The sequence below is a fragment of the Phyllobates terribilis genome, unplaced genomic scaffold (assembly GCF_046119375.1).
Source record: "Phyllobates terribilis strain yellow unplaced genomic scaffold, ASM4611937v1 Scaffold_5__5_contigs__length_657084704, whole genome shotgun sequence".
In the NCBI taxonomy this organism is placed as follows: Eukaryota; Metazoa; Chordata; class Amphibia; order Anura; family Dendrobatidae; genus Phyllobates; species Phyllobates terribilis.
In genome coordinates this window covers 86,365,957-86,388,626 of record NW_027362765.1, presented here as the reverse complement: position 1 = coordinate 86,388,626, position 22,670 = coordinate 86,365,957, and the positions used below count along the sequence as shown (strand labels likewise).

Sequence of the window (22,670 nt, the reverse complement as noted above, 5' to 3'; positions counted from 1 at the left end):
ATAAGTTGTCATTAGTAGTGTTGAGCCACCCCCGTAGTGTTCGGGTTCGGTTCGTCGAACACCGGGATGTTCGAGGAACTGTTCGTCGAACTGTTCGTCGAACACCTTAGAACACCGTCGAACACCGTTAAAACCAATGGCAGGCAAACAAAAACACATAGAAACACATAGAAAACACCTTCAAAGGTGTCCAAAAGCTGACAAACTGCTCAGAAAACGCTTTCTTTAAAAAAGCCGGCCGGCAATTCAGCAGCGGCATACACCGGTACCCGACAATTTAGACAAGAAGGAATAGAGCCTCACACATAGATTAGATAGATAGAAACATGTCAGTCACATAATTATGAAGTACAGTGACAGTGTTGCTTACTGTACTTGTCATTTAGTGTAAAGGATTTATTAAAAAATATAATAGTGTTTTCATGCACTGTCTCTTTAAAAAAGCCGGCCGGCAATTCAGCATCTGTACCCGACAATTTATAACAGACAGAATAGAGCTTCACACATAGATTAGATAGATAGAAACATGTCAGTCACATATATATGAAGTACAGTGACAGTGTTGCTTACTGTACTTGTCATTTAGTGTAAAGGATTTAGTAAAAAAAATAATAGTGTTTTCATGCACTGTCTCTTTAAAAAAGCCGTCCGGCAATTCAGCATCTGTACCCGACAATTTATAACAGACAGAATAGAGCTTCACACATAGATTAGATAGATAGAAACATGTCAGTCACATATATATGAAGTACAGTGATAGTGTTGGTTACTGTACTTGTCATTTAGTATTAAAATAAAGGATTTATTATTAAACAAAATTGGCGTGGGGTTCCCCTTAATTTTAGTCTCTAGCGGAGGTTAAGCAGACAGCTGGGGCAGATGTTTGAAGCCTGGGAAGGGGGTAATACCCACGGAGCTTCCCAGACTACTAATATCAGCCCCCAGCTGAATACATAGCCTTTACTAGCTATTAAAATGGGGGACCCCCCCAAAAAAATGACGTGGGGTCCCCCCTAATTTAATAGCTAGCAAAGGCTAGGCAGACAGCTGGGGGCTGATATTAATATCCCAGGAAGGGAGCCATGAATATTGGCCCCCTCCCAGGCTAGAAACACCAGCCGTCAGCCGCCCCAGAAATGGCGCATCCATAGGATGCGCCAATTCTGGCACTTAGCCTCGCTCTTCCCACTGCCCTGTAGCGGTGGCAGTGGGGTAATAGGGCTGGGGTTGATGTCAGCTTATAATGCCAGCTGACATCAAGCCCAGGTTAGTAATGGAGAGGCGTCTATAAGACACCCCCATTACTAACCCCATAGTCAAAGTTAAAAGAAAACACAAACACCCAGAATAAAGTCCTTTAATTGAAATAAAGACACAATCCTTTATTGTTCTAAATTAAACCATACTTACCATCACGCCCATTCCAGCTGAAGCCAACGATCTCCTGCAATAAAAGAAAAATAATAAAGCAACATCATCCTTACCTTTCCATGGTTCCCACGACAGCTTCAGCTCTGCTACATCGAGATGACAGGCTGGACCGCAGCAGAACGCTGCCATCCAGCCTGTCATCCCGCAGACACTGAGAAGCGCAGGCATGCTTGCGCTCCTCAGTGTCTGACTGTGACGACATCCAGATGAGCCGACAATGAACTCGGCTCACCTCATGTACGTCACTGACAGCGTGGGAGAATTCTCGCGCTGAGTGCAGGAGAATTTTCCCACGCTGTCAGTGACGTGCATGAGGCTGATATTTAAATTTGGCGCACAAATCGGTGATTGGTCGCGGGCAGCGTCCGCGACCAATCAGCACAGTAGTGTTTAACTTTGGCGGCAAGATCAGTGATTGGTCGCGGTCAAGACGGCGGCCAATCACCGATTTGTGCGGCACATTTGAATAGCGGCCGCGACCAATTGGATGTCAGCGCCGCTCCCCGGTCCTCCCTTCACACCCTAGCCGCATGGATGTCAGCGGCGCTGCCTGTGCGGATACTTCCGCTCCGAGAACACGGGACATGAGCGGGTACTCGCAGCAGAAGTATCCCGACCCGCAGCGCCGCTCCCCGGTCCTCCCTTCACACCCTAGCTGCTGATCTCCCCACAGTATCCGCATAGTGTTACAAAGGTCCGGACATTTGTGTTAAAAATCGCTGATTGGTCGCTGGCGCTGCCCGCGACCAATCACCGATTTGGGCGCCAAATTTAAATATCGGCCGCGACCAATCACCCATCTTGGCTCCACATTTAAACACCGCTGTACTGATTGGTCGCGGACGCTATTTAAATGTGGCGCCAAAATCGGTGATTGGTCGCGCCCAGCGTCGGCGACCAATCAGCTCAGCTGTGTTTAAATGTGGAGCCAAGATCGGTGATTGGTTGCGGCCGATATTTAAATTTGGCGCCCAAATCGGTGATTGGTCGCTGGCAGCGCCAGCGACCAATCAGCGATTTTTAACACAAATGTCCGGATCTTTGTAACACCATGCGGATACTGTGGGGACATCAGCGGCTAGGGTGTCAAGGGAGGACCGGGGAGCTGCGCTGTGGGTCGGGATACTTCTGCTGCGACCAGTCGCTCATGTCCCGGGTTCTCGCAGCGGAAGTATCCAACCAGGCAGCGGCGCTCCCCGGTCCTCACCAATACGATTAGCTGATTGGTCGCGCTCTCCGCACGCGACCAATCAGTGATCTTGGCGCTAAAGTTAAACACCGCTCTGCTGATTGGTCGCGGACGCTGCCCGCGACCAATCACCGATTTGGGCGCCACATTTAAATAGCGGCCGCGACCAATCAGCGAGCTTGGCGTCAAATTTAAACAACGCTCTGCTGATTGGTCGCGGACCCCAGACGCGTCCAATCAGTGAGATTGGCGCCAAATTTAAACAACGCTCTGCTGATTGGTCGCGGACTCCAGCCGCGACCAATCAGCGAGATTGGCACCAATTTAAACCCCGCTCTGCTAATTGGTCGCGGATGCCGGCCGCGACTAATCAGCATTATTGGCGCCAAATTTAAACACCGCTCTGCTGATTGATCGCGGTCGCCGTCCGCGACCAATCAGCAGTATTGGCGCCAAATTTAAACCCTGCTCGGCTGATTGGTCACGGTTGCCGGCCACGACAAATCAGCAGTATTGGCGCCAAATTTAAACCCCGCTCTGCTGATTGGTCACAGTTGCCGGCCGCGACCAATTAGCGATTTTGGCGCCAAATTTAAACCCCGCTCTGCTGATTGGTCGCGACCGCCGGCCGCGACTAATCAACATTGTTGCCGCCAAATTTAAACACCGCTCTGCTGAATGGTCGCGGTCGTGACCAATCACCATTATTGGCGCCAAATTTAAACACCGCTTTGCTGATTGGTTGCGACGGCAACCAATCAGCATTATTGACGCAAAATGTAAACACCGCTTTGCTGATTGGTCGCGACCGCGACCAATCAGCATTATTGGCGCAAAATTTAAACCCCGCTCTGCTGATTAGTCGTGACCGCCGGCCGTGACCAATCAGCGATATAGTCACCAAATTTCAACACCGCTTTGCTGATTGGTCGCGGTTGCTGGCCGCGACCAGTCAGCGATTTTGGCGCCAAATTTAAACACCGCTCTGCTGATTGCGTCGGGTCTGCCGCATACATATTCTAGAATACCCGATGCGTTAGAATCGGGCCACCATCTAGTTTCATGAAATAATTTAAAAAAAAATTGACGTGGGGCTTCGCCCTATATTTGTGTCCAGCCAGGTACAGCAGGCAGGAACGGGCTGCCCCCAACCACCAGCTGCCTATTTGTACCTGGCCGGACACAACAATATAGGGAAGCCATTTTTTTCTTAATTATTTCATGAATTTCATGAAATAATTTAAAAAAAAAATACGTGGGGCTTCGCCCTATTTTTGTGTCCAGCCAGGTACAACTAGGCAGCTGGGGGCTGGAATCTGCAGCGCAGGGAGGCCAAAGCTTTCTGGGTCCCCCCCGCTGCAAAATGCAGTCCGCAGCCACCCCGGAAAATGGCGCATTCATAGAAGCGCCATCTTCTGGCGCTGTACCCAACTCATCCAGGGCCCTGGTGCGGTGGCTCACTGGGTAATAAAGGGGTTAGGGCCAGCTTGGCATTATCAGCTGGCCCTAAGCCCGAAATTCATGGGGTCACGCCAATATTAGACATGACCGCCATGAATTTCTAGTAAAGTATTTAAAAAAAACACAAACACACAGAAAAAAGTCCTTTAATTGAAATAAACACACAATTCTTTATTGTTCTAAATTAAACCATACTTACCGTCACGCCCATTCCAGCTGAAGCCAATGTCTTCTGCAATAAAAGTAAAATAATTAAGTAACCTCATCCTTACCTTTCCATGGTTCCCACGACAGCTTCAGCTCTGCTACATCGAGATGACAGGCTGGACCGCAGCAGAACGCTGCCATCCAGCCTGTCATCCCGCAGACACTGAGAAGCGCAGGCATGCTTGCGCTCTGCAGTGTCTGGCTGTGACGGCATAAAGATGAGCCGAGTTCATGTCCAATGAACTCGGCGCACCTCATGCACGTCACGGACAGCGTGGGAGAATTCTCCTGCACTCAGCACTTCAGCGTGAGAATTCTCCCACGCTGTCAGTGAAGTGCATGAGGTGAGCTCATTCATGTCCAATGAACTCAGCTGACCTCATGTACGTCACTGACAGCGTGGGAGAATTCTCACGCTGAAGTGCTGAGTGCAGGAGAATTCTCCCACGCTGTCAGTGACGTGCATGAGGTGCGCCGAGTTCATTGGATATGAACTCGGCTCATCTGGATGCCGTCACAGCCAGACACTGCAGAGCGCAAGCATGCCTGCACTTCTCAGTGTCTGCGGGATGACAGGCTGGATGGCAGCGTTCTGCTGCGGTCCAGCCTGTCATCTCGATGTAGCAGAGCTGAAGCTGTCGTGGGAACCATGGAAAGGTAAGGATGAGGTTGCTTTATTATTTTTCTTTTATTGCAGGAGATCGTTGGCTTCAGCTGGAATGGGCGTGACGGTAAGTATGGTTTAATTTAGAACAATAAAGGATTGTGTCTTTATTTCAATTAAAGGACTTTATTCTGGGTGTTTGTGTTTTTTTTAACTTTGACTATGGGGTTAGTAATGGGGGTGTCTTATAGACGCCTCTCCATTACTAACCTGGGCTTGATGTCAGCTGGCATTATAAGCTGACATCAACCCCAACCCTATTACCCCCTGCCACCGCACCAGGGCAGCGTGGAAGAGCGAGGCTAAGTGCCAGAATTGGCGCATCCTATGAATGCGCCATTTCTGGGGCGGCTGACGGCTGGTGTTTCTAGCCTGGGAGGGGGCCAATATTCATGGCTCCCTTCCTGGGCTATTAATATCAGCCCCCAGCTGTCTGCCTAGCCTTTGCTAGCTATTAAATTAGCGGGGATCCCACGTCATTTTTTTGGGGGGGTCCCCCATTTTAATAGCTAGTAAAGGCTATGTATTCAGCTGGGGGCTGATATTAGTAGCCTGGGAAGCTCCGTGGGTATTACCCCCTTCCCAGGCTTCAAACATCTGCCCCAGCCGTCTGCTTAACCTCCGCTAGAGCCTAAAATTAAGGGGAACCCCACGCCAATTTTTTTAATAATAAATCCTTTATTTTAATACTAAATGACAAGTACAGTAACCAACACTATCACTGTACTTCATATATATGTGACTGACATGTTTCTATCTATCTAATCTATGTGTGAAGCTCTATTCTGTCTGTTATAAATTGTCGGGTACAGATGCTGAATTGCCGGCCGGCTTTCTTAAAGAGACTGTGCATGAAAACACTATTATTTTTTTTTAATAAATCCTTTACACTAAATGACAAGTACAGTAAGCAACACTGTCACTGTACTTCATATATATGTGACTGACATGTTTCTATCTATCTAATCTATGTGTGAAGCTCTATTCTGTCTGTTATAAATTGTCGGGTACCCTGCTGAATTGCCGGCCGGCTTTTTTAAAGAGACAGTGCATGAAAACACTATTATTTTTTTTGATAAATCCTTTACGCTAAATGACAAGTACAGTAAGCAGCACTTTCACTGTACTTCGTATATATGTGGCTGACATGTTTATATCTATCTAATCTATGTGTGAAGCTCTATTCTTTCGGTTCTAAATTGTCGGGTACCGGTGTATGCCGCTGCTGAATTGCCGGCTTTTCATGTTTCACTGTTGGCACTGTTCCCATCGATTTGGGCAATCACTGTAATGCCACAACCACCATGGCTGTGGCATTATAGTGAGTGGCAGACAATCCCTGCATGATTGGTGCTCTAAATAGCGCCAGACATGCAGGACACGCTTTTGGTGCACGAACAGTTATCGAACATAACCTCGAACAGCCGAATTTTTTGCAAATCGTTCGGGTTCGTCGAACAACTCGAACACCGCCCAAAACAGCTCGAATTTGAGATTGGCGAACAGTTCTAGTCGAACACCGCTCATCTCTAGTCATTAGTCTTGAGTGCAAGTGCTCGCTATTTGAGTTTGCATCAGGTACTAGGGTATGCACCAAGTATCGCGGGTGCTCAAGTGACGTGCTCGAGTCCCTGCCCCACATGTTTTTTTAATTAGACACCCAAAAAAAACATGCGGGGATCGCTCGTGCGTGGCAGGCAATCCCCGCAAGGTTTTTTTTGCTGTATAACAGCTGCAAAACATTTGGGGAGGAGACTCGAGCATGTCACTCGAGCACCCGCCATACTCGGTGCATACCCAAGCACCCGGTGCAAACTCAAGTAGCGAGTACTTGCGCTCGCTAGTCGCCATATCGTCGTCATTTTTTTTCTTTACTTCTGAAAAAATCCCGACCCCAACCCAAACCATAGCCCAACCGTAACCTTAGCCTAACCCTAGTCCAACCCTAACCCTAGCTCAACCTTAACCCCAACACTAGCCCAACCCTAACCCCAACCCTAGCCAAACACTAACCCTAGCCCAACCCTAACCCTAGCCCAATGTTAACCCAAACCCTAGCACAACCCTAGCACAACCCTAACCCTAAAGTTTATTTTTTATGCCGTTCCTCGTGTGGTATAAGTGATTAGACAACGTTATTCTTCGGGTCGGTGCAATTACAGCAATGCCAGATTCATATCGGGTTTTTATGATTGACAGCTGTCACACACTAAAAGACGCATTTTTTTGCAAAGACTAGTTTTTGCATCGCCATATTTTGAGAGCTAGAATTTTTCCATATTTCGGCCGACAGAGTCATGTGATGGCTTGTTTTTTGCGTGACAAGTTGTTTTTTTTATCGGTATCATTTTTGGCAAATGACATATGTTGATCGCTTTCTATTCCGATTTTTGGGAGGCAAAATAAACAAAAGTCAATAATTCAGGAATTGTTTTTTTTTTTTTATGCCGTTCTGCGTGTGGTAAAATTGATAAGGTAGCTTTATTCTTCAGGTCAGTACGTTTACAGCGGTACCGCATTTTTTTTTGTTTATATTTTGGCGCTTTTACACAATAAAAACTATTTTATAGAAAAAAGAATTGTTTTTGCATCGCTTTATTCTGAGAGCTATAACTTTTTTATTTTTCTGTTGTTAGAGCTGTATTGCGACTTGCTTTTTGCGGGACAAGATGAAGTTTTCAGCGGTACCATTTTTATTTACATTCGTCTTTTTGATCGCGTTTTATTCCATTTTTTGTTTGGCGGTATGATGATAAAACATCGTTTTATGTTTCAATTTTTTTTTACCGTGTTCACTAAAGGGGTTAACTAGTGGGACAGTTTTATAGGTCAGGTCGTTCCGGATGTGGCGATACCAAATATGTGTACTTTTATTGGTTTATTTATTTTTTCATAAGATTATTTATTTATGGGTACAATATATATATTTTTTATTATTATTTTTTTCATTATTTTTTAAAATATTTTTACAATTTTTTTTTTTTCACTTTCTGACATTTTTATTACTTGTTGACATTGTCCCACTATAGGACTTTCACTTTTTGCAACCTGATCGCCTGTATGGCATAGAGAGCAGCAGCCCCTTATGCCATGCAGCCTGTCAGCACCGCACAGGGAGAAGTTACTTTGGTCATGCACTGTGCATGACCAAAGCAACTTCCTGCCTCCTGGTGACCCGGATGTTGTCATGATGATGTCAGGTCACCATGGCAACATTCGGGACCGGATCCAGACGCCGCTGGACGCCGGCAGAGAAGGTAAGTATAGCGCTTACCTCCTCTTGGCACCGGAATGCTGCAATCGATTTCGATCGCAGCATTTCGGGGGTTAATGTGCCGGGAGCGGTGCGGGACTGCTCCCTGCACATAGCACCGGGTGTCAGCTGTAACAATCAGCTTGTGAGCGGGCGAAATCGCCAGGGCGTATTAATACGTATCAGGCCCATAAGGCCCAGGGCACAGATACGTACTAATACGCCCTGGGTCAGAAAGGGGTTAATCATAGAATATCACCTACTGACAAAGTACTGCTATTTAAAAACAAAAAATTATCTTTCTCACCTCTTATCCTCTACCTGTGTGACTATGTAACTCTTGTACCTACATTGTTAACCTTATAGGTGCTAACTTCTTTATAGCTAAGAAACCTTTTATGGAAATCTACCATGTTGGGGTTCCATTTATGGAACTTCCACTTTTTTAGCACTCCAGAAAAAAGGAGTCAAGATGACAATACACTGTGTGTAGAATTATTAGGCAAGTGAGTATTTTGACCATATCATCATTTTTAAGGAGATTCTCCAACTCCAAGCTTTATAAACCAAATTGCTTATTGAATGAAGCTGATCAACGCCCTGTATCAAGGTTAACAGAATTATTAGGCAGCTTTTTTTTCTCAGACAAAATGGGCAAAAAAGTGATTTAAGTGACTCTAAAAAGTAAAAAATTATTACAAGTCTTAAAGAGGGACCCAGCATTCTTGAAATTGCTAACATATTGGGGCGCAATCACAGAACCATCAAAAGTTTTGTTGCAAAAAGTCAACAGGGTCTCAAAATACTTGTTGAGAAAAAAAAGAATCACATTAATGGGGTTGTCCACTACTAGGACAACCCCTTCTTGATCTAAATGTTTGCCCCGATAAAATAAAAAAGCTTATACTCACCTTCCATGCTGGCGCCGTTCCAGCAGTGTCGGTACTGGCATTCTCGGGGCTCTCTTGTGGTTGTTGTGACACTTGCGCCTGATGCCCAATCAGAGATTGCGTCACTGTCTTCACCTTCATACAAATTGAACATGAGAAGGAAGTGAGGGCTGTGGCTGCTCCTTGACTTCATCTTCATTTTCAATTTGTCCAAAGGCAGGTACAGTGACACCAGTGCTAATTGGGCGCCAGGCTCACATGTCACAACAACTGCAAGAAAGACTCGGGAATGCAAATGTCAACACTGCTGGAACAGCACCTGCACGGGAGGTGAGTATAAGCTTTTTTATTTTCTTGGGGCCAAGCGTGGGGTATGAGAAGGGGTTGTCCTAGTAGCGGACAACTTCTTTAACTGCCAAAGATGTGAGAAAAATCAAACATCAAGCGACCAAGAAGCCATTATCCTCCAGTGCTGTCACATTCCAGAACTGCAACCTCCCTGTAAGCCCAGAAGTACAAGGTGTTCAGTGATCAAAGACATTGAAATGGTAAGGTCAACTCATCCAAAAATCACAAAAAGGCAAAACATTTTACTGACACATTAGACAACCATAATGAATCATTGGGATTTTAAATTACAGTTGTGCTCAAAAGTTTACATACCCCCGCAGAATTTTTGCTTTCTTGGACTTGTTTCAGAGAATATGAATGATAACAAAAAAACTTTTTCTCTATTCATGGTTATTGGTTGGGTGAAGCCATTCATTGTCAAACTACTGTGTTTTCTCTTTTTAAATCTTAATGACAACCAAAAACATCCAAATGACCCTGATCAAAAGTTCACATACCCTGGTGATTTTGGCCTGATAACATGCACAGAATTTGACACAAATAGGTTTGAACGGCTACTAAAGGTAACATCCTCACCTATGACCTGTTTGCTTGTAATGAGTATGTGTGCATAAAAGCTGAGTAAGTTTCTGGGATCCAGACAGACTCTTGCATCTTTGGGTCATCTTTGAGTCATGGGGAAAGCAAAAGAATTGTCAACGGATCTACGGGAAAAGGTAGTTAACTGTATAACACAGGAAAGGGATACAAAATGATATCCAAGGAATTGATAATGGCAGTCAGCAGTGTTCAAACTGTGATTAACAGATGGAAAATCAGGGGCTTTGTAAAAACCAAACCACGGTCAGGTAGACCAACAAAAATTTCAGCCACAACTGCAAGGAAAATTGTTTGGGATGCAAAGAAAAACCCACAAATAACATCAGCTGAAATTCAGGACTCTCTGAAAACTAGCGGTGTGGCTGTTTCAAGATGCACAATAAGGAGGTACTTGAAATAAAATGGGTCGAGTTGCCAGAAGAAAGCCATTACTGCGCAAATGCCATAAAGTATCTCGCTTACAATACCCCAAACAGCACAGAGACAAGCCGCAAAACTTCTGGAACAAGGTAATTTGGAGTGATGACACCAAAATTGAACTTTTTGGCCACAACCATAAACGCTACATTTGAAGAGAGGTCAACAGGCCCTATGATGAAAGGAACACCATTCCTACTGTAAAGTACAGAGGTGGATCGCTGATTTTTGGGGATGTGTGAGCTACAAAGGCACAGGAAAATTGGTAAAAGTTGAATGAAAGATGAATGCAGCACATTATCAGCAAATACTGGAGGCAAATTTGCATTCATCAGCCCGGAAGCTGCACATGGGACGTACTTGGACGTTCCAACATGACAACGATCCAAAACACAAAGCCAAGTCGACCTGTCATTGGCTACAGCAGAACAAAGTGAAGGTTCTGGAGTGACCATCTCAGTCTCCTGACCTCAATATCATTGAGCCACTCTGAGGAGATCTCAAGCGCGCAGTTCATGCTAGACAGCCCAGGAATTTACAGGAACTGGAGGCTTTTTGCCAAGAAGAATGGGCAGCTTTACCATCTGAGAAAATAAAGAACCTTATCCACAACTATCACAAAAGACTTCAAGCTGTCATTGATGTTAGAGGGGGCAATACACAGTATTAAGAACTGGGGTATGTGAACTTTTGATCAGGGTCATTTGGATGTTTTTGGTTGTCATTAAGATTTAAAAAGAGAAAACACAGTAGTTTGACAATAAATGGCTTCACCCAACCAATAACCATGAATGGAGAAAAAGTTTTTTTGTTATCATTCATATTCTCTGAAACAAGGCCAAGAAAGCAAAAATTCTGCCGGGGTATGTAAAATTTTGAGCACAACTGTATATATGTCTATAGCTCATAATTCAGATATGAACACATTAGCACTCACTATGAACTATAAAAAAAAGTTGCTAATTACAGTCATAATATTCTGTAAAAGTTTTTCCAGCTTCAAAAAAGTCTCGGACACCTCAAATTTTTTCATGAACAAGGGAAAAAGTGCAATATTTTGATGGACTATACTGGAGTTTCTGGAAAGTTAGCAACCTCTCTTCTTTTTCTCTCCTCTCTTTCTCATCTCTCTGTCCTCCCTCTTCTCCCTCTGTTCTTTCTTCTTTATTTCTCTTGTCTCTCATTTATTTTGTCTTTCCCTTTTCTTCCTCTTCTCCCTCTTCAATCTCTCATTATCCTTTCTCTCCTCCATTTTTTCTTTCTTCTTGCTCTCTCCTTTGTTCCCACTCTTCTTTCGCTCTTCTCCCTTTTCTCTCTCTTTTCCCTCTTCTCTCTCTTGTCTCCCTGTTCTCTCTCTTTTGTTCCTCTTCTTTTCCATCTCTCTCTCTTTTCCTTCTTATTTTCTTTCTCTTCCCTCTCTTCTCTGTTTGTTTTCTGTTTTCTCTCTGTTCTTTATCTTCTCTTTCTCCTCTCTCTCTTCTATCCTCTCTCACCTTGGTCCTCTCTCTTTTGTGAGATTCGTGCAAATCTATTTGCCATGAATCGAGTTCTTGGAAAAATTTGGCAAAGTCAGCAAATTCGAATTTGAAATGATCTGTTCATCTCTATTTTTAACCCATATTGTGCAATTAATTAGCACTTTACTGGCATGGTGTAATATAAGTTGCATCATTTGAACAGGAACTTCTAATGTAAGTATATTCTACTACTGCGATTGATCTAATAGTGGGTTTGGGATGCAGACCATTTACTCTTAGAATGGTATAAGCTGCTTGTGGCTTATGATAGATAGGCTTTTCAACATTAACTGTTTTTGTACAACCTTTTAAATGTATGTCCAAGAAATTCAATGAATCTCTATGAAGTGAGCCCATAAACTTTAAATTTATGTTGTATTTAGATAATAAAAAAATGGAAACACAACATGGTTGCATGATCATTATTCCATATGTTTAGGACATCATCAATGAAATCTCCATACCATGTAATGACGGACATGTATGGATTATTTGCAGTGTAGAAGAAATTATTTTCTAACTATGCAACATACGAATTTGCAAGGGCGGGGGTTAACTTTGAACCCATAGTGGTTCCTTCTATTTGAAGGTGAAATTCTTTATTGAAGCAAAAATAATTGTGATGTAATAAATGTTTACATCATTTAAGTATTCACTGTATTTGTAAAGACGGTATTCTACTGCTGTAATCGCTAAATCATGCAGGTTACATTAATATAGAGAAATTATATCACATAATACTAATGAAAAATTCAGGGACTAGTGGAATTTTGAAAGATCTTTTAATACCTCACTACTTTCTTTTAAATACCCTGCTACTTGTTGAACCCGGGTTGTAAACCACTCATTGATATATCCTATCCCTAATATTATTGGTCTGATCGGTGGAGGAAATTTATTTTTATGAATTTTAGATACTCCATGAAAGGTAAGAAAATGGGCTCTGTACTGTGCAAATATTTAACATCTCTGGTAGTCAGGACTCCCAAACGCTCTCCAAGTAATTTTAGAGGAGATTCAAGGAAGATAGTTGAGGGGTCTGAGGACTTGCTGCGATACCCTTTATCAACTTTACCTGTAATAATACTCTAATTATTTTTAAGGACTAATAACATCCTAAGTTTGAAAGAAAGCAAAGTTTCTTGATGGGGCAAAATTCAAATTCTTTACCAATAGTTCAATTTGTTCAAATGAAAATATTACTAGAGATAAAATTAAGATATAATCTGCAAGGAGTTTGTATGTTCTCCCGGTGTTTGCGTGGGTTTCCTCCGGGTTCTCCGGCATTCTCCCGCACTCCAAAGATATACTCATAGGGGAATTATATTGTGAGCCACAATGGGGATAGTGATGATGTCTGTAATACGCTGTGCAATTAACCCCATAACGCTCAATGACGGACACTGCACGGCATGAGCGGGTGTAAGTTAGGCTGCGTGCCCACGATGCGTTTTTAATGCGTTTCCGCAGCGTTTTTGCAGCTGCGGAAACGCTGCGGAAACGCATTAAAAACGCATGGTAGAAGGGCAGCAACGTTCCCCAATGATAATCCGCATGTGCTGTGCACATGCTGCGGAAATTTCCGCTGCGGATTATCATTGCGGAAAAAAACGCAGCACTACCAATTATTTTGCGGAAGCGCTGCGTTTTCACCGCCATAGACTTGCATTGAGCCGCTTCAAATCCGCAAGTATGTAAAACTACTTGCGGAATTGAAGCGCATTTGCTGCGATTTTGGAACACAAGACCGCAGCAAATAGGAAGTGACCTCATGCCGGGGCGTTCCAGCCATCCCAGACCATCCCATCCAGGAAGACGAGAATCCCATACCATTCCCGTCTTCCTGGATCATGGCTGAGCACCTGGGGTGGTACAAGCGGATGGAGCTGAATGTCCCGGTCATGATTGGTGTGGTAGGTGTCTGCGAGGTGTCTGCGAGGTGTCAGCGGGGTGTCTGCGGGGTGTCTGCGTGCAGGCAGACATAGGCCGATGTGACGCTACTACTCCCATCGGCCTATATCTGTCCCCCGTCCACTCGTGCCAGCAGGATCAGCTCGATGGGAGCAGTAGTTTCCATCAGCCTGATCCTGCTATTTAAATTGCCCTACTGTGTCCTTTAAACTGCCCCATATGTTATTTTGGCCCCCATAGGTTTATATTTTTGCCCCTATACATGTTTTTTTAGGCCCCCATATTTATTTATTTTTTTTGGTTTTGGTCCCCAATAAATTTTAAATACATTTAATTGGTCGCCAGTGGTTACCTAAAATAAATTAGTTTATACATTACCTGTCCCCGCCGATCGCCACCTAAAATAAAGTAAAAAATAAAAAAATACACCTATACTCACCTAGACACCTAATTCCCCGAAGCCATCGATCTCCTGTAATAAAATATAAAATAATAAACCACAAGTGTATCCTTACCCCTCCATAGCAGTCCACGAGTGTCCCACGAAGGTCTCCAGTTTAGAGCAGCCACATAAAATGTGACCAGTCTAAACCGCTGCCGCCGCTACAATGACGGAGCCGTAAAGCAGCCCCGTCATTGCATAAGCGAGTTCGCCGGAGTTCAGGCAGCGCTGCTCCGGTGAGCTCCTTTACGGCCCCGCTGACCGTGAGTAATTCCCATGGTACAGCAGGGCCGTAAAGGAGGTCACCGGGGCTGCGCTGACTGAATGCACTCCGGTGACCTCAGTCAGGGGCTCACGCTGCCAGGAGTGGACGTGTTCCTGGCAGTGTGAGCTTACAGCAGCCATGACAGCTGTCACATCTCCAGTTGTGACAGCTGTGCATGGGAGATCAGCGCAGGAACGTGGACAGGTAACAATTTTTTTTTTTAGTAAGCTAATAATTAAATAAAATTGAGTTTTATTTCAAATAAATTACTTTTCTCTGGGTGTAGTGTGTTTTTTCTTTTTAACTCTTTGTAGGTTAGTAATGGGGGTGTCTTATAGACGCCCCTCAATACTAACCTGGGCTTCATGGCAGCTGGCGCTTACATGAACCCCACCACTATTACCCCCTGCCACCGCACCAGGGCAGTGTGGAAGAGCGAGGCTAAGCGCCAGATTTGGCACACAAATATGATGCGCCAAATTTGGGGCGGCTGAGGGCTGATATTATAGCCTGGGAGGGGGCCTATAACCATGGCCCCTTTCTAGGCTATTAATATCAGGTAGCATCTGTACGCCTAGCCTTTGCTGGCTCCAATTTATTTAATTTTTTGTGGGAGGTCCCACCTGTAGAATGGGCTGTAAAGGCTAAGCTAACTGCTGCGGACTGATATTAATAGCAAGGGAAGGGGCCATGATCCTTGGCTACTTCCCAGACTATTAAATCAGCACTCAGCTTTCCCTCTTTCCTTAAAAATATGCGTGAGCCCACCCTTTTTTTTTCAAAAACGCTTTAAAAACGCATGTAAAACCGCATGAAAAACGCGCCAGAAGCGCGTCAAAAACGCGCATAGAATCCGCATGCGTTTTTCTGGCAAGGAGATGCGGAAATGGTCAGGAAAATTTCTGCTTCATTTCTTCATCATGGGCACATAGCTTTAATGCTCATTGCCGTGCAGTGTCCATCATAGCTTTGAACTGGCACAGCGTGTAACCAGGCTGTGCCAGTTCAGTGCCGACGGCTGTTTGTGACAGCTGAGCTGCACGAGAAGGGGTGCAGGGACCCATGCCGTCGGTCCCTGCACCCAGATCGCTGCGATCGGTCAGTCAATCTGATCACAGCATGATGGAGCAGGAGACGCTGAAATTTCAGCGTCTGCTACTCTATCAGTGCCGGAGCTCAGCGCAACCAGTGGCTGAGCTCCGGCACTAAACAGCCAGGAGCAGTGTCAGCGCCGCCCCTAGCTGTTAACCCCCCTGAACACTGCGATCGAGCGCTATCGCAGCATTCAGGAGACAAGGCAGAGGGCTGGGAGCTCTGCCTTCAGGTCGGCGTCCCCGTGATGTCATCGCGGCGGCCCGACCGGCCATGGTGACACTAATAAATACAGATTTATAGGTAAAAAAAATAAAAATAAACAAAAGAGTACACATATTTGGTATCGCCGCGTCCGGAACGACCCGATCTATAAACGTGTCACACTAGTTAACCCTTTCAGTGAACAGCATAAAAAAAAACAAACATGAGAAACTATGACTTTTCATCATACCGCTGGAATAAAGCGCGATCAAAAAGACAGATGGAAATAAAAATGGTACCGCTGAAAACGCCATTTGTCCCGCAAAAATCAAGCCGCCATACAGCTCCATCATCCGAAAAATTCAAAAGTTACATCTCTCAGAATAAAGTGATGCAAAGATAATTATTTTTTCTATAAAAGTTTTATTATGTAAAAGCGCCAAAACATAAAAAATTACATAAATGTGGTACAGCTGTAAACGTACTGACACAAAGAATAAAGCTGCCTTATCAATTTTACCACACAAGTAACAACAAAAAAAATCCCAAATTGTTGATTTTTGTTCATTCTGCCTCCCAAAGATCGCAGTAAGGCTCAGCTCACATTTATCCTGTGCTCTGTGCGGAGCGCTTACATCGGGGTTTCCGTGTAAATCTCTGAAATACGTGATTCAGATGGAAACCCCTGATGGAAGATTCCCTATAATGAAGCAGATGGAGGCACTGTGGACGGCGTCTGGCCTATGATCCGACGGTGTCCATCTTTTTAGGCGTAAATAAAAGCGCGGTCAGCCACAGTTTTGTGCACCTCTTAAAAGAAGGAGAATGCTGAACAGAGGCCAGACGGAGTCCAGAGTAACTCTGCTGCCTCATCTCATTATAGTGAATGGATCCCTCGGGGGTTTCATCTGAATCACATCATTTGGAGACTTAGATGGAAACCCCAAAGTAAGTGCTCAGCGTAGAGCGCAGGATACATGTGATCCAAAATGTTATGTAAAATGTTCCCAATAAAAGCTTCACATAAAAGCCCCCACTCAGGTCTGTCATGTGTTACTGGAAATATTGGGGGCTTCCACGTTACGGGTAGTACAAAGGCTCTGGAAAAGCTAAATGGCTCCTCGCCCCCCAAAAGAAATTCAGCAAATTCTGCGCTCCCAAATCCAAATCCCCCCTCCCTTCTGAGCACCGCAGTGTGTCTAAACCACATTTAGTGTCCACATGTTTGGCAGGGATATCATTTCCAAAATGGGATCACTTGAGGGGGGATTCTGCTCCTCTAGCATTTAGGGGCTCTGTATATGGGGTATGCAAACTATTCTAGGAAAATCTGCGCTCCAGGAGGTAAAAAGCGCACCGTCACTCCCGAGTGTCGCCGTGTGGCCAAGCAGTACTGTACAGCCACATATGAGGTATTGCCACATTCAGCAGAAATTATGGGACAAATTTTGGTGCCATTTTTATCCATTATCCAGTGTGAAAATGTCAAATCTGAGGCTAAAACAAAATTTTTGCGGTAAAAATTTAATTATTTTTTCCTCACTGCCCAATGGAATAAAATTCTGTGACACACCCTTGGTGTCAGTATGATCACTGCACCCCTAGATGAGCTCATTGAGAGGTTTAGTTTGAAAAATGGGGTCATTTATGGGGGAATCTGCTGTTACGGCACCTCAGGGGATCTCCCAGTGGGTCATGGCACCCTCAAACCATAACAGTAAAATCTGTACTATAATATAGTGCTCCTTCCTTTTTGACCTTTGCACTGTGCCAATTACGTGTAGGGTATTGGCGTGTTCAGGAGAAATTGCACAACAAAATGAGAGGTCAATTTTCTCTTGTTACCCTTGTGAAAATAAAAAATGTGGGGCTAAAAGAAAATTTTTGTGATTTTTTTTTATTTTCACGGCTCTACGTTATAAACTTCCGAGAAGCACCTAGGGGTTCAAAGTGCTCACCACACATCTAGATAAGTTCATTGAGGGGTCTAGTTTCCAAAATGGGGTCACTTGTGGGGGGTTTCCACTGTTTAGGCACATCAGGGGCCCTCCAAACGCAACATGGTGTTCGCTAATTATTCAAGCAAATTTTGAATTCAAAAAATCAAATGGCGCTCCTTCCCTTCCGAACCCTGCCGTGCACCCAAACAGGGGTTTTCTGCCACATATAGGGTATCGGTGTGCTCAGGAGAAATTTCACAACAACTTTTGGGGTCCATTTTCTCCTGTTACCCTTGTGAAAATAAAAAATTGGGGGCTAAAAGAAAATTTTTGTGAGTTTTTTTCACATCTTTATGTTATAAACTTCTGTGAAGCACTTGAGGGTTCAAAGTGCTCATCACACATCTAGATAAGTTCATTGAGGGGTCTAGTTTCCAAAATGGGGTCACTTGTGGGGGGTTTCCACTGTTTAGGCTCATCAGGGGCTCTCCAAATGCAACATGACGTTTGCTGATTATTCTAGCAAATTTTGAATTCAAAAAGTCAAATGGCGCTCCTTCACTTCTGAACCCTGCAGTGCGCCCAAACAGTGGTTTTCTGCCACATATTTGGTATCAGCATGTTCAGAAGAAATTGAACAATACATTTTGGGGTCCATTTTTATCTGTTACCCTTGTAAAAATAAAAAAATTAATGTCTAAATTTAATATTTTGTGAAAAAAAGTTAAATGTTAATTTTTTTCTTCCTCATTGCTTCAGTTCCTGTGAAGCACCTGAAGGGTTAATAAACTTCTTGAATATGGTTTTGAGTTCCTTGAGGGGTGCAGTTTTTAGAATGGTGTCACTTTTGGGTATTTTCCATCATATAGACCCCTCAAAGTCACTTCAAATGTGATGTGGTCCCTAAAAAAAATGGTTTTGTAAATGTTGCTGGAAAAATGAGAAATTGCTGGTCAATTTTTAACCTTATAGCTCCCTAATAAAAAAAAAAAAATTGGTTCCAAAATTGAGCTTATGTAAAGTAGACATGTGGGAAATGTTATGTATTAACTATTTTGTGTGACATATCTCTTTGATTTCAGGACATAATTCAAAGTTTGAAAATTGCAAAATTTTAAAAATTTTCGCCAAATTTCTGTTTATTTTACAAATAAACGCAAGTGATATCAAAGAAATTTTACCACAATCATGAAGTACAATATGTCACGAAAAAACAGTCTCAGAATCAGGGCGATTCATTGAAGCGTTCCAGAGGTATTACCGCATAAAGTGATAGTGGTCAGAATTGAAAAAATTGGCCCGGTCATTAACGTACAAAGTGGCTCGGTCCTTAAGGGGTTAATGGTGGTTTATTGGCGAGTAAAATAAATAAATAAGATAAACAATCTGTAGGTGGTCCTGTATACTCGTCACATTGGTGTATGATAGTGAGTCACATAGTTCTTCTTTTCTCCACTTCTCCACCCGCTCCAGCAAGTACATTTTTTGCTTGTGCCATGCTCTTTTTATTCATTGTGTATGGACAGCTATTATAAAAATGTTCTAAATCACTATTGCCAACATCAGAATCCGAATATTCCCATCCTGTGGATGAGAAATGAACGTGTCTTGGAGGTTTATTGTCCCTTCTACAGTATATGTCCTTTCTCTTAAGGTGGATTTGGGTTTGTTCTGTTCTTACTCCAGTCACATACCATGTGTTTTTGCTTAGTCTCCTATGTCCCGCTTAAATTTGCCTTGTTTAGAAGGAATCATGTTTTATTCTAGTTCATTAATATTTGTTTTAACGTATCTTGCATTATTTAAATATTCCACATTCTTTTCTAACCAGGGAATCATTTTATTAATGTCCTTTTTCATTTCTACAAGTTTTTCTTTTTCATAATTAATCAATAATGACATAAGATCCAGAAAGCATTTTGATAGTATTTTGCACCATTTACCTTTAAACTCTGCAGAGTATATGAACATGGGGATTCTCTTAAACCTTCCACCCAGAGGAATGATCATTTTTTTCTATATACTTTGGTGCCACCAAATACGTTGTTCATCCTCACACAATTTTTGTAACATTGTGTTGTATTCATTAATGGTTTTATTAGCTAGCTTAGATAAACATGCATCTTCTTTGTAGGGGAGATTCAGTGGATTGAAATTGGACCTTTCAGCCATATTGGTTGTAATATATCAGCACTATTAATATGCTTGGTGCTAGGTGTTGTAAAGTGTAGTAGGGATTGCCTTTTTGTCTTGCAGATAATTAATCCTAATAACTTTTGTTGCTATCAAATATTTAAGCAACTTAAACAAAAAAAAAGGAGCTGAGCAAATTCATTCCATAAAATGTCATCATAGATATATGTAGAAGGTTCTCTCACCGTTTGTGGAACCGGCTTCCTTTCTTTATCTTCAACCGGCAATTATGACCCCACTTGTAGAGAGCTGCAATAACTACTTGCTGAATTCAAGCTTTCAAATGCAATCAAGATGAAGTTGTTCCAGCACCTTGATAAAATTTCCTTATCCTTTTCTGTAAGTGGTTAAAAACATGGTACAGTGGTCCTCACAATTTCTGCCGATGCGTTTCGAGCGCAAGGTTTTCTTAATGGGCTTGTATTTGGTCTGGCTTCTTCTACCTGTTTGACTATGTACCTTGTACCTGCGTTGTTAACCCTACAGTGGCTAACTTCTACATAACTAGGAGACTTTCTATCGAAATCACATCTAAAGCACCAGAATATACTTATTACGTTGTCCATTTATTACATATAAATAATTAAGTAAGCTGGTATAACTCAATCTATTATACAGTCTCCAGCTTTTATTATCAATGTATATATGATAGATCATTCCTCCAAGTCAAACCTTGTGGTCTTCCAGTATTCGGAATAAAAAGCCAATGTTCTTCTCCTACATGTAACTTTTTACTCCAATTTCCACCCCTATGCGGTGTTACTACATTCTCAATATTAGAATTAAGCAAATGGAATTAGGTAAAAAAAACACAAAATTAATATTCATCTAACTGCTCACCACTCCTGCCATCTCCACTGCTCGGTCTGCACCGTATAGTCCTCGGCACATACATGGTCACACATGTAGAGTAAACCAGTCTTAATAGCTAATACATAGAATAAAAGCATACTTTTTTTGTTTTTAAATAACAGTGCTTAGTCAGTATGTTGTTTTAAAGAGGATAATTCACCACATTTTTAATGTTGAACTGGACAGACATTGTAGTTAATAGTGGTTGCAAAGCATATTTTTTTGTTTGTTTTTCTTTTAATTTTAGCCTCTTTGTTGTGGAGATATGTGTCATCAAAGTATTTGGCACCTACTGAGTTAATTTTCATTAACAAGTTGGCGCTATCAGATAGTTTTCAATGGGGGCGGATACTTCTTTCCCCTGTATGACATTGCCCAATCATAAGTAGGCAACAACACTCAGGTGTAAAAGGACACACCCCAGCTTAGCTTAGAACAGGCTTAGGACAGGCTACTTAACAGATCTGAGTGTGATTACTGACACCTTTGAGCTTTTCTCTTCTGGAAGTCAGTGTGGGGGAGGTATGTGCCACATGGTTTGTCCCTCTTTCTGTTCTAGATATGTTTTGAGAAATGCTAACTGAACAGAAGAATGTGTTCAAGATAACTGATAGACTCCTGCTCTGGTGACATCTGTCACAATTAGATGTACTTCACGCAACCTGTCCTACTGTGTGTCCTCTGAACTCTAGGATGGCTTGCACTAAAATAAGAGGCAGCAGCAATCTTTAAAATCCTAACATGGAATATACTAGATAAAGCATACCTCTTTTCTAAATAAAGGTACTTCGAACATTTTTATTATTTAAATGTATTTAAACAAAAGGTTTGCAAAATCAGTAAGACTATCCCTGATACTGTTGAAGAGCAAAATAGATGGTAAAAACTATGATATCATCAAAAGTTTCTATATGAAGAATGGTAGACTCCATACTAAATAAGGAGGGAGTCACTGACTGTGGTGGCCCCTCCCCGGGCCGTGGCCCCTTTGCTGCCCCTTACTGACCAGTGATCCTGAAGTCCCCGGAAGGGTCCAATGAAGCGGAAGGTACGGCGGCCACAAGCCGTTCCATGGATAAATAAACACCGGGAAATACCAGCTTCCTTCCTTTCTTTGTTGGTCCCGGAGTCGAACGTCTACTGCAGCATGAGGGTAGATAAGAGAAGAGCGACTTATTTCCAGCAGAGCTACAGAGTCAGGCTAGGCTGCTGCCTAAGTTCCACGTGCTTCAACATCTACATCAATGAACTGGTCACTGCCTTAGAATCCTCCCCAGCACCACGTCTCACACTCCATTACACCCAAGTTAAATCTCTATTGTTTGCAGAAGACCCATAACTACAGTCATCAACTGAGAAGAACCTATTAGATATCCTGCAAAACCTGGAGAAATTCTGCTCCACATGAGATACCAATCCAAAGAAAACCATCATCATAGTGTTCCAGAAGAACAGCATATCATTCGATTGCATTATTTCCCCAATCCTCCTGTACGGCAATGAAGTCACAGCTCCCCATGCTAGTCAATGTGAAATTACAACACAACAAAAAAATGGAATTCTGCTCTTATCACCATAAAACCTTGCTATACAAAGAGGGCCAGACAAATCAAACACTGTGGAACAACCTTCCCAAATTTATACTGACCCAAACATCAATCAGACAAGTCTGACAAAAAACAAGGGTCAAGAGTATAGATAAGCGGATCTGGCAAAATTCAAATTTACCAAATTCAACAGATTTTACCAGAGAATTCTATTTGCAGCAAATAATTCTCGGCAAATTTAATG

At 42.9% G+C, this 22,670-nt stretch overlaps 1 protein-coding gene across 2 annotated transcripts in view; it reads right to left on the bottom strand.

The window, feature by feature from the left end:
* The window catches only part of LOC141272145 (uncharacterized), a 71,056-nt gene extending 50,595 nt beyond the window's left edge, over positions 1 to 20,461 (bottom strand). The window contains exon 1 of one of the 2 annotated variants that reach the window (XM_073682513.1): positions 20,213 to 20,461. The gene's annotated coding sequence lies outside the window, so the exon portion shown is untranslated. The remainder of the gene's footprint in view (positions 1 to 20,212) is intronic. The other variant, XM_073682511.1, reaches the window with a different exon arrangement.
* Positions 20,462 to 22,670: the final 2,209 nt, after the last annotated feature.